Source organism: Pinus tabuliformis, chromosome 9 (genome assembly GCF_031772625.1).
Source record: "Pinus tabuliformis cultivar Carrire ecotype Pingquan chromosome 9, CPIR1, whole genome shotgun sequence".
In the NCBI taxonomy this organism is placed as follows: domain Eukaryota; kingdom Viridiplantae; phylum Streptophyta; class Pinopsida; order Pinales; family Pinaceae; genus Pinus; species Pinus tabuliformis.
In genome coordinates, this window is record NC_142307.1 from 964,948,569 (window position 1) to 964,962,217 (window position 13,649).

General features: G+C 40.2%; 1 pseudogene; it reads left to right on the forward strand.

Annotated features, from left to right (window-relative positions):
* Positions 1 to 4,777: 4,777 nt before the first annotated feature.
* On the forward strand, positions 4,778 to 7,704 carry LOC149151939 (pentatricopeptide repeat-containing protein At1g20230 pseudogene; annotated as a pseudogene).
* The last annotated feature ends 5,945 nt before the right edge of the window (positions 7,705 to 13,649 follow it).

Here is a 13,649-nt window from a genome sequence, read left to right on the forward strand (position 1 = left end):
CAGGCGTAGTTTCATCCGTGAGTGCACGCTACGCCCACTTCTATTCCTGATCCAGTTGCAACTCATTCATCCGTCTGTGCAGCTTCATGTTCTTCCTTGAGTTGCTACTTCGACACATGCAACTCCTTCTTTGTTCCATTCTCTGTCTTCACGTGACCTTCATGTCGCGCCGTCACCTCATAGCATGAGTCTCCAAATTTGCTTTCATTATCAGTGGATCTGCTTCATCTTGCAACTTTGTTCCGCCTCTGTGTTGTCAACAACCTTCCTCGCACATTCGTTGCATTCGCTGCGTATGCTGCATTCGGTATGTTGCCTTCAGTTGCTGTTCATGATGGTGCTCGTTGTGATGCTACTGCTTGATGTCCTTGTCTACGCACAACTTGATGTCTTCATGACTAGGCAAGCTCATAGACACTTGATCGATTGCATGTCTAGGTGTGCTTTGAATGTTGTCTTCGACTCTACTTTCTTGGAAATCATTGTACCTACACTACTGAGAGGCAGATGAGCACCTGCAATACCTGGGGACATGGCAACACTCATGGCAAGCAATTTGTCAGTCGAAAACCAAAATGAACTTTGAGAACTGATTTGCAACATACTTGTGTGACTGATCATGAAGGTTGCGCAATTTCAGTTGGGAGGTCGAGAGACCGACTACCAAGACTGCACAAGGCATAGTCTGGGCTGCTGGGAGACTGACTAACTGCTAGAATTATGCAATGCACAGTCTAGTCTGGCTGCTGACTGCTAGGATTACGCAATGCACAATTCCAGTTGGGAAGGACTGCTGGCCTAGGGACAAATTTGCGCAATTTCTTGGGCCAAGCAGCCACTGTCCTCTAGAAATGCGCAAAACAGTCCTGGAGGCCAGTGCTAGGCATGAATGCGCAAAAATGGAGAGGAAGGTGAGCCTTCCTTCCCCAGATTGCGCAATGCAGCCTTCGTGAAGGTAGAGTCCAGGGCAAGGTTGGCCCGACTCGTCGATGGGCAACTAAAAGCAACTAAGACAATAAATTCATGTTGACACTAAGTGATAGCATAAGTGATTGACAGTGCATGAAAAAAATGAATGAAAGATTCAACAAACAAATCAACATGCATGTGGGTGCGGTAGTTCGCCGGTTGGGCGAACTTCCGTGCAAAACAGTTTCATGCATGCAACAACAGTGAGATAGCGATGAAAATTGAAACATAGTTAGGAAAAGCTAGCTTACATGTAAAAGATAGCAAGCGTTCAAAGAAATCAAGCAAACAACACTCACACAAGCAAATACACAAAAAGTGACAGAAATGCTGAAAAGACAAGTTGAGGCCACTTACTCGTGAATAGCTGAGCTGGATGTGTCGAAGAGTCTAGGATGTGCCGTGGGATGTCAGAGCTCCAATATCGATGTGAATGAATGAGCTCTGATGTGTCGAATAAATAAGTTTGGTCTCATGACGCGCATGCCACAAATCTAGGAAAAAGCGACACTTGGAGGGAAACTTCTAAAACAACTCTGCATGTAACCCTCGGCTGCTAAAAATAGCTCCTTGAATCATGGGATGCCTTTTCCATGTTGTCTCTTGCTATTCCGGGAAGAGCAAGTCATGCATGCATGCCAGTCAAGTTTCCTTGGTCCCGGGTGGAACTGGTCAACTGGACTATTAATGCATGCAGTTGCTTAACTGCTTACGAAAAATGCACATTCCTGGCTGGGAGCTGGGCTGACTGCCCAGGAGGATTGTGCAATTTCTAGGCAAAGTAGCTGGCTGTTGCCCAGATTTGCACAAATCTGGGTTGAGAAGCCCTTCTGGGGAAATTTGCGCAAATCCTGCTAGGAGTGTTGCTGGCAGGATTGCGCAATCTTGGAGCCCAGTAGGCTGCCAGAGAGGATTACACAATTTCTGGAGGGAAGGCTGGCTGCCCTCTAGAAATGCGCAATTTTCAAGGGGACGCTGCTCAGCCTGCAGCTGGACCAAGTCCAGGTGAACAGCCTATGAGGGGAATAGATCAACTGTGATCAACAGGCTGCCTTTGTGCGAGGAAAATACTGAAGGTTAAGTACTTGACGAAGTAAGACAAAGCACTGTGAAAGGTTGTTAGGGAGGCTCCAAAACAAGCTAAGGCAAAATTTTGGAGGGTGGTTGTAGCCTCTACAACAGGGACTTAAAATCATATCACAAGCCAACTTATTTAAGTTTCTCTTGGACTAGGAAAAAGTAATTAGAGTCAAAAACTCAGTGTGTTCAACAAAATCTCCCAAAGGGCAGAATTCTTTTGACTCCTAAAAATTGTAATACGTTCAAAATAACTCTAGAGAGGTTCTTCGAGAAGGAGAAAATCCCAATTCACGACCTTCATTTTCACGAATTAACACATTTAATTCAAAGCGCACTTGCAAAGTGCAAAATAGAAAAAATAAATAAGTCTAAAACAAATTTCTTTTCGATTAATGCTTGGTTTGACGAGGAACACAAAAAGGCAAGGAGAATGTGGAAAGAGTCAAACAAAGATAACATAAAGCTCAAAGCTTACAAGCAGATATTAAGAAAGAAAAATATCGATTTCATGGTTTCAAGGAGGGAAGAACTAATCTTCCTTAGGAAAAATAATCCCAAATTATTTTGGAAGGAGCTCCAACTGAGAAAGATGCACACTAAATATAGCATTAAAACTTCTAAATGGTTTGACTATGCAAGACAACTCTATGAGCATGATCCCAACGTTGACCTTCCCCCCCAGTCAACACTGATACTGAACTCTTCACGGTGCAAGAGGTAGAGATGGGTATCAAGAAGTTGGGTGTTGGAAAAGCAAAAGATTTAATTGAACTCCAAACAGAGTATCTAAAGTGGGGCTCAAAGATTCTCGCACCTCACATTACAAATATTTTCAACAACATCATACAACAGGGCTTCCCCACAGATTGAACAACTAGTCTGGCAATACCTCTTTTCAAGAGTGGCGACGTCAATGATCCCTCCAATTATAGGACCATAATGATAAACCCTTTGTTTGCAAAGTTATTTGGAAGCATGCTAGAAAACAAATCAGCAAGTGGGCAAAAGGAAGAGATAAGCATGTTAAAGGGCAAACAAGTTTTAGACCTAAACATTCCACAGTTGATCATTGTATAACTTTAAGGCACATCATTGAAAAAGTTTGGGAGAAAAAAGAAGTCTTTTGTTGCTTTGTTGATTTCAGAAAAGTGTTTGACATGGTTCTTAGAGATAAGCTTTGACACATAATGGAGGAACTTGGGGTACCTAAACATTTGAGAGCAACTGTGCATATGTTGTATGAAGAAGTGAAAGTCAAAATTAGAACTTCAGTAGGAATTTCTGAAAGTTTTAGAAGTGATATCCGGGTCAAGCAATGTTGTCCACTGTCTCCTATCCTTTTTGATTTATATACCAACAAGCTTGAGGAGTGGTTAAATTCGCAAGGGGGCGATGGTATCTATTTGGGTAAGTTTGTTATAAGGCTTTTTTTGTATGCAGATGACCTTATTCTAATTGCTAAATCTACTCTTGGTTTGCAAGAACATTTACTATCCCTTGAGCATTTTTGTAGAAGGGTGGGGATGCAAGTCAACATAAGCAAAACGAAAGTAGTGGTTTTCTCTAAAAAAAGAAAACGTAACCAACATAAGTTCTTTTGAAGGCAACATTCTGGAAGAAGTTGCGGATTACAAATACCTCGGAATTGACTTCAACAAAAATATAAGCTGGGATGGCTGTAGAAAGAAAAGAACTTTAGGGGGTGGGAAAACATTTTATGCTTTTCAAAATAGGTGTAGAGAGGTAGAGTTATGGTACTAGAAAACCACTCAAACTCTTTTTAGGCTTCTGGTGATTCCAATGATTCTCTATGATTGTGAACTGTGGGCTAGTAGTACGTTCGACATGCAGTGGAAACAAATTGAGAAAATTCCGAAGTGTTTGATTACAAACAAATTCAAAATTAAAAGTGCAGTTCCTTATGCTATCTTGTTAAGTGAAACAGGGACTGCTCCTATTGAAGCAATTTTTATGGTGCGAGTCATAAGGTATTTAAAAAAAATTGAGCAAATAGAAGAGGGTAGATGGCCTAAGGTTGTCTTTAATGACATATTGTGCAAAAGAAAAAAGACTTGGATGTAGCAAAATAACAAATGGTTTAGTAAATAGGGTATTTGCTTGAACACGTGTCCCATAAACAATAAAGAGATAAAAGCTTTTGTTATGGATAAGTTCCACAAGCATACTTGGGATAAGGAGCTAGGGAGAAAGAAAAAATACTATATTGAAGTGTTTAATCCCACTCATAATCATCAACAAAAAACGTACATAGAGGCCAATATTTCTTGGAGAGCCAAAATTCTTATTGCTCAGTTAAAGACTAATTCTCATCAACTTCGTTGTGAAAAGGTGTTGGAAAAGGTCAAAAGAAGAGTGGGAGGAAAGAGTATATATTTTTTGTTCTTTCAGAAAAGTGGAAACATAAAAACATTTCATTTTAGAATGTGAGGCCTTCAAACACAATAGGGAAAGTTATGCAGATATTATGGCAGCTAGCCTATGGGATAATCTAGTTAGCGAGGGGTTTGTCGAGAAATTGGGAGCGTTTACTGTGAGACTTCACAGAGAAAATACCCTGATACATCAACCAGATGAAGAAACAATGTCTCATAAACTATCTTTAGCCTCATAAACATTAAAATAATTTTCTTTCTTTCTTTCTTACATACAATTGCTTTGATCAACTCTTCCCACATATGAGCCACTTAACTCAGCTAAACTCCATTTTCTTACCTACATGCCTTTCTTTCATTTTCTTACCTACATGCCTTCTTTCATGTTTTCTGACATACATGCCTTCATTCATGTAATCTACGCATCATGAGAAGGGTTTTAATTGAACAAATTTTGGGTTCTGTGCGTGCGTGCAGTTTCTCTGTCCCCCTACCTGGTCAAATCCTTTTCTTTGCCGCATAGATTTTTGCTCAGCTCAAATACCTCTGTAATTGCCTGTATGCTTTTTTATACTACACTTATTTTCTCTCTCCAACTCCGTTTGAGAGACGAGTGGAATTTGACATCAATTCCCTCCAACTCAGTTTGAGGAACTGATATTCCCCATATCGTGGTTTGGATAAAGGCATTGTGAGGGGACTATAGTCACTTATGCTAGCATACAATTCACCCAAAATGAATGACATCTCTGTGTGCTTCGTATAAGTTCGCTGATTGGATTCAGATACCCAACCATAAAACCATTCACATGCGTTTGCTGTTTGGATTCAAACACCAGACCATAAAACCATTTACTACAGCAGCAGCTACAACGAGGAATGCTGCCATGATTACAAGGATACCTTCTTATAATATAAAGGCAAAATTTCAGGGTGTCAACGTTACACACGCCATTGACACAGACGCCTATGACTTCTTGTTGCAGGAATGTGTCAACATGAGAACCCCATCAGAAGGCCTGAAAGCCCATGCCCAGATGCTCGTCACTGGAGTACTAACTCAAAGTGTTTTCTTAGCAGCTAAGCTTGTTGGCATGTATGCCTACTGTGGAAGTATGAAGGATGCACGCCAAGTGTTTGACAAAATTCCGAAGCGAAATGTGTTCGCATGGAATGCTATTATCAGAGGTTGTGTCAGGGATGGACACTGCCAGGAAGCCCTTAAGTTGTATTACCAAATGCAACAGGAAGGACTGAGTGGAGACAGTTACACCTTTCCAATCGTCCTCAAGGCATGCGCTGAGATTGCGGCTCTGGAGCAGGGCGAGGAAATTCACAGGTCAGTAGTCAGAGGTGGACTAGAGTTGCATGTCAATGTGGCTAATGCCCTTATATCCATGTATTGGAAATGTAGGAGAATTGAGAATGCACGCCAAGTGTTTGACAAAATGTCTGTGCGAGATGCAGTTACATGGAACACCATGATTGCAGGGTATTTCGAAATTGGGAATTGTGAAGAGGCCGGAAAACTATTTGATGAAATGCAGATGGGAAAGTCGAAACCTGATGTGATAACTTGGAGCGCGATGATATCCGGGTATGAGCAGAATGGTCACGGCAATGATGCAGTGAGGTCTTTCTCTAAAATGCAGCTGGCTGGTGTGAAAGCCAATTCAGTCACTATTGCCAGTGTTCTCGCTTCTTGTGCAGATTTAGCAGCGCTGCAACGGGGCAAGGAAATCCATAACTATATGATAAAAAATGGATTTGAATCATATGTTTTTGTGGGGAATGCACTGATTCACATGTATGCAAAATGCTTAAAATTGGATGATGCATACGAAGTGTTTTCCAATATGCTAGAGAGAGATCTGATCTCATGGAATGCAATAATTTCATGTTATGCTTTGAACGGTAATTGTAAGGAGGCGATGGGACTCTTTGATCAACTTCAAATGACAGGAATGAACCCAAATGTAATTACATGGAGTGCAGTGATTGCTGGGCATACTCAATTCGGTCATAGTGTTGAAGCCTTGAATCTCTTCAGTCGAATGCAACTTGCAGAGGTGAAGCCTAACTCAGTTACAGTAGCAACTATTTTGCCTTCATGTGCTGACTTGGCGGCTCTGCAGCGTGGTAAGGAGCTTCATAACCACACAATAAGAAATCATTCAGAGTCAAATGTCATTGTGGGGAATGCTCTTATAGACATGTATGCCAAATGTGGAAGTTTAGAATGTGCACGCAGTGTGTTTGACAAAATGGTTGAAAGAGATGTGATATCATGGAATGCAATTATTGCAGGGTATCGAATGCATGGGCACGGGGAGGATGCCTTGACATTTTTTTATGTAATGCAACAGGCAGGCATTAAGCCAGACCATATCACCTTCATTGCTGTTTTGTCTGCATGCAGTCATGCTGGGCTTGTGGATGAAGGCTGGAGATATTTTGATTGCATGACTCAGGAGTATGGTATCTTTCCCAGGGTTGAGCACTATGCCTGCATGGTTGACATCCTTGGCCGTGCTGGGCAGTTGGACGAGGCATACAACCTAATCAAAAGGATGCCACAAAAACCTAATGCTTGTGTATGGGGGGCCTTGCTTGGTGCATGCAGAAAACATTACAACATAGAGCTAGCAGAATGTGCTGCGAAACACCTTTATGAGCTGGAGCCTAAAACCACTGGAAACTATATTCTGCTGTCAAATATTTATGCTGCATCTTGCAGGTGGGAAGATGCAGCAAAAGTAAGAACACTGATGAAAGATAGAGGGTTAAACAAGAAGCCGGGATGCACATGGATTGAGGTCAAGAACAAAGTTTATTCATTCGTTGTAGGCGACACTTCACACCCACAGTTAAATGAAATCTATTTGACGTTAGACAGTTTGGCTGGGCAAATGAAAGCAGAAGGCTATGTGCCGGACACAAATTTTGCATTGCATGATGTGGACGAGGAGGAGAAGGAACACATCCTTTATGGTCATAGCGAGAAGCTGGCCATTGCTTTTGGTCTTATGAGCACACCCCCTGGGATGTCTATCAGGATCACCAAAAACCTTCGAGTATGTGGTGATTGCCACAGTGCAACCAAATTTATTTCCAAAATTGCTGGGCGAAAAATCATTGTAAGGGATTGGAATCGTTTCCATCATTTTGAAGATGGCTTATGTTCTTGTGGGGATTATTGGTGAAGTTAATTGGAAGAGGTGACAATGATGAGATTACTCGGGTAAATTTTGCCTTGCGCTTGTTGCCAGGCAACGCACTGGGTACCCCTTTATTCAGAATTGCAATCTTGGAAATTGAAAGCATAATGATATTCCAATGCAAGAGATTCAATCATGCAGGTTCGGTGACTTGAGGGACATAACTTATTTTGGGGAGACAGGGTTATTGCCATTGTTTCAAGGATCTGCCTCATTCTGTGAGGTTTATTGATGATTGCAAAATGAGAGAGGCAACATGATCGGCTTGTGCCATATCAACTTCTGCCTTATGTTTATTCTTAGCATAAGATGTGCTAGTTTTACTGCTGAAGGCAGGTTTCGTGGGGGGGGGGGTTCATAATAATGACACTGGAATGCTAACAGTGCGTTTTAGTGCAGTTTGTGAGTTCAGAAACATGAACTTCAGCACAATTGCATATGGCAAATCTGGAAATTAGATTTCGACTTTTGTGGTGATGGATTAACAAAGCTGCAGTAACATCTCTTTATTTCCCTGAGGGTAAAAGAATTCTTCATTTTCTACTTTCTCCATTCTCTAGATGCAAGGAAATTTGGGTATTGAATTTTATGGTCAGTTATGACTCAAACAAAGTGAAAAATCCACAAACATCCTTTTCATCTTGTAGGAGGGAATAAGTAATATATGAAAGTTAAGAGATTAAAGAACTTACCACTGTCATGAGATCAGCCCTTCACATACTTGTCAAGGAATCTCCACTGATTCAATATAAGCATCTTTACAAACTAGGAATAGGTTTCTAAAGTTGCATTGCACTTTCAAAGTACTGTGTAGAAGGGCTTGGTCCTAGTTTCTAGGATAAGCTATAAGAACATTGGATAACTCATAATCACCTTTATGGGAAGCCCAATAGCATATACTTTATGCATTGAAATGCGGATATTTGTGGGTTGTTCCTAAGAAGCTCCTTAATCTTATCTTCCAAGAGGCCAAACTTGTTAAATGCTTCAATTTATTTTCCAAAAATTCATGTGATTTAGACATAATTGTTTAAGAACATCGACAATTTTTTTGAGGTTTTTGTCAATACCCTTTTTTTATCTAATACATCAGTAGTGGATGGTGTACGTCGATAGGAATGATCATAGGTTAACAATTAAAAAAAAAATATTATGTACAAGAAATTTAAAATAAATTTTATTGAAATTATTAGGGTCACAGTTATATAAATATATTATTGAAATTAGTGCAATTGAACTACCTGAAATTACGTCAATATTATTCCTTTATATTTATACTGAGCACTTATCATCCAAGTTATGATAATTTAAATTACAAAACTTCCATAAGTTGGAGATACATAATCTTTAATACATAAGCGCACCCATGATCAGTTTTTGCCAATATACCTCCAACGGCCGTCGCTTAGTATTTGTCATATAATTATTTGGACATTGGCTTGGCTCTATATGGCCCTTCTTGGAAGCATTTGCGTAAATTTTTGCATACAATACATCAAGCAATATTATAGACAACCAAACTTAGGAAATTTAGCCTTCACAGAAAATTAGGGCCGAAATAGAAAAAAGGAACTTGGGTTGTCATGTTGAGAAAAGCAATGGAAAAATCGTGCTTCTCCTTGTAGAATATATTTGACTATATTGACAACATGAATAGCCCACACACTTTTGCACCCAGAGTGTTTTTCTAGCAACCAAGCTTGTTGGCATGTATGCTTGCTCTGGAAGTATGAAGTATGCACGTCAGGTGTTTGATAACATTCCCAAGCAAAATGTTTTCACATAGAGTGCGACTATCCGAGGTTATGTCAGGGATGGACACTGCCAGGGAGCCCTCAAGTTGTATTATTAAATGCAACCAGAAGGACTAACCACAGACAATTACACCCTTCCGATCATCCTCAAGGCGTGAGCCGAGATTGTGGCTCTGGAGCAGGGTAAGGAAATCCATAGGTTAGTAATCAGAGGTGGGTTAGAGTTGCATGTCAATGTGGCTAATGCCCTTATAGCTATGTATGTGAAATGTAGGAGGATGAGCTGAGATTGTGGCTCTGGAGCAGGGTAAGGAAATCCATAGGTTAGTAGTCAGAGGTGGGTTAGAGTTGCAGGTCAATGTGGCTAATGCCCTTACAGCTATGTATGCGAAATGTATGAAAACTGAGAATGCACGCCAAGTGTTTGACAAAGTTTATATGAGATGCAGTTACAAGGAACACCATGATTGCAGGATATTTTGAAATTGGAATTGTAAGGAGGCTAGAAAAGTTGTTTGATGAAATGCAGCTGGGAAGGTGGAAACCCTGTGGGATAACTTGGATCAAGGTGATATCCGGGTATGAGCAGAATGGCCACAACGATGCAGTGAGGTCTTTCTCTAAAATGCAGTGTGCTGGAGTGAAAGCCAATTCAATCACTATTGTCAGTGTTAAGGAAATCCATTACTATGTGATAAAAAATGGGTTTGAATCATATATTTTTGTGGGGACTGCACTGATTCACATGTATGCAAAATGCGGAAAAATGGATGATGTAGTCAGTTCTTTTTCTAAAATGTAGCTGGCTGGAGTGAAAGGCAGTTCAATGCCAATTGGCAGTGTTCTCACCTCTAGTGCAGATTCAGCTGCACTGAAACAGGGTAAGGAAATCCATAACTATGTGATAAAACATGGATTTTAATTTTATATTTTTGTGGGGAATGCCCTGATTCACATGTATGCAAAATGTGGTAAAATGGAAGATACATACCAAAGTGTTTGCCAATAGGCCAGAGAGAGATATGATCTCATGGAATGCAATAATTTCATGTTATGCATTGAACGGATATTTTGATGAGGCGTTGGGAGTTGGGACACTTTGATCAAATTCAGATGACTGGAATGAACCCAAATGTAATTACATGTAGTGCAGTGATTGCAGGGTATACTCAATTCAGTGATCGTGTTGAAGCCTTGAAACTCTTTAGTTGAATGCAACTTGCGAAGGTGAAGCCTAACTCTGTTACCATAGCAATTATTTTTCCTTCATGTGCTGACTTAGTGGCCTTGCAGTGTGGTAAGGAGCTTCATAACTACATAATCAGAAATCATTCAAGAGTCAAATGTCATTGCGGAGAATGCTCTTATTGACATGTCATGTATGCCAAATCTAGAAGTTTTAGAACATGCACATAGTGATAAAACTTGGATTTGAATTTTATATTTTTATGGGGAATACCCCGATTCACATGTATGCAAATTGCGGTAAAATGGAAGATACATACCAAAGTTTTTGCCAATATGGCAGAGAGGGATATGATCTCATGGAATGCAATAATTTCATGTTATGCATTGAATGTATATTTTGATGAGGCGTTGGGAGTCGGGACACTTTGATCAACTTCAAATGACTGGAATGAACCCAAATGTAATTACCTATAGTGCAGTGATTGCAGGTTATACTCAATTTAGTCATAGTGTTGAAGCCTTGAAACTCTTCAGTCGAATGCAACTTCCAGAGGTACAGCCTAACTCTGTTACCATAGCAAGTATTTTGCCTTCATGTGCTGACTTAATGGCCTTGTAGTGTGGTAAGGAGCTTCATATATACACAATCAGAAATCATGCAGAGTCAAATGCCATTGTGGGGAATGCTCTTATTGACATGTCATGTATGCCAAATCTGGAAGTTTTAGAACATGCACAGAGTGATAAAACATGGATTTGAATTTTATATTTTTGTGGGGATTCCCTGATTCACATATATACAAAATGTGGTAAAATGGAAGATACATACCAAAGTGTTTGTCAATATGCTAGAGAGGGATATGATCTCATGGAATGCAATAATTTCATGTTATGCATTGAATGGATATTTTGATGAGGCGTTGGGAGTTGGGACACTTTGATCAACTTCAAATGACTGGAATGAACCCAAATGTAATTACATGTAGTGCAGTGATTGCAGGGTATACTCAATTCGGTCATAGTGTTGAAGCCTTGAAACTCTTTAGTCGAATGCAACTTGCAGAGGTGACGCCTAACTCTGTTACCATAGCAATTATTTTGCCTTCATGTGCTGAGTCGCTGACTTATTTGCCTTGCAGTGTGGTTAGGAGCTTCATAACTACACAATCAGAAATCATTCAGAGTCAAATGTCATTGCGGGGAGTGCTCTTATAGACATGTCATGTATATGCCAAATCTGGAAATTTTAGAACATGCATGGAGTGATAAAAGATGGTTTTGAATTTTATATTTTTGTGGGGAATGCCCTGATTCACATGTATGCAAAATGCGGTAAATGGAAGATGCATACCAAGTGTTTGTGGTAAAATGGAATATGCACACAGTGTGTTTGACAAAATGGTTGAAAGAGATGTGATATCATGGAATGAAATTATTGCAGGGTATCAAATGCATGGGCACGGGGAAGATGCCCTGATACCTTTTAATGAAATGCAACAGGCAGGCATTAAGCCAGAACATATCGCCTTCATCGCAGTTTTGTCTGCATGCTGTGATGTTGGGCTTGTGGATGAGGGTTGGAGATATTTTGATTCTATGGCTTATGAGTATGGTATCTTTCCTGGGGTTGAGCACTATGCCTGCGTGGTTGGCATCCTTGGCTGTGTGGGGCAATTGGATGAGGCATGCAACCTAATCAAAATGATGCCACAAAACCTAAAGCTTGTATATAGGGGGCCTTGCTTGGTGCATGCAAAAAGTATTACAACATAAAGCTAGCCGAATGTGTTGTAAAACACCTTTATGAGCTGGAGCCTAAAATCACTGGAAACTATATTCTGCTGTCCAATATTTATGCTGCACCTTTGTTGGCAAAAATTTCCTTGTAGATACCCAAGGTTCGACTGCAGGGTGCCAACAAAGGGCCCATTGTAGTCCACCATGACGGCAGCATTTTCAATCTTCCACAGGGGAAGGTCTCACTTGAGGTGTGTCGAGACTCATAAGTGATGTTTGGGGTTTAAGGGGTGAGAAGATTTAATTTCTCAATTAAAGTATACATTAAGCTTATAAGCATTCATAGATTTACTAAATGCTCCTTGTGCAGAAAGTAAATAACACTTTGCATGGAATCTAACATGAGATCTTAAAAAATTTGAAGTATGCACACAATTACAATAACATTCATTCACAAAACACAGATGTAATTCCCCCCGCAACAATCTCTTTTATATATATTCGGGCCGACTCAATATTACAAATACAGATCCATATTAACTGAGAGGGATCTGTTAAGAACTTCTCCCAAAACTCTCATTACAGATTCAGGACTAGAACAAAATTACAATGAAAACCATCCACAGAGTTCAAGTCCTAATTCTGACATGTTGACCTTCTTTTGATCCTTCTTTCCACAACTCGATCTATATGTCTATATATAATCTTTGGCCCTTTGATTTTGTCCATGCTCGCTTGTTGTGGTCCACTCTAGCCATCTTGACGAGATCTACATATATCTGGTCCACATTTGCTTAATCTCTTCAACTTTAGCAGCACGATCCTTCTTTCACGGATTTGACAAATTCCAATGTAACTGTCTGGTCCTTTCCCTGTTATTGGTTTTCTTCTTTTCTACCACTGTTTTTCGGCCAGATTAACCATTCATTTTTCTATCTTGCGCATTCTATTTTTTGCAACTATTTTCTGCCAAAATTGTTCACAAAAATGAAGGACCCAATAGGCCTTGACCACAATCTATTGACTTGCTCTTGAGTCAATCCTTTGCTTTTGCGTTTGGTTCTCGTTGAGGCTGCTCAACTGATGCTAATCCTTCTTGTACCTACACAAACATTCCTCCAAATGAAGGACCCAACTCAGGAATAGTTTCTAAGGGCGACCTTATGCTCCTCGACAATAGGGGTTGGTCAAATGGACTCTACAAGTTCATCATTGGGGATGTGGACAACATCGGAAGGATTAGGAGGAGGAGGAGGAAATTTTGACACTAGAGATGCCATAGATTCCGAAGCTAATGTATGAGGAATTAA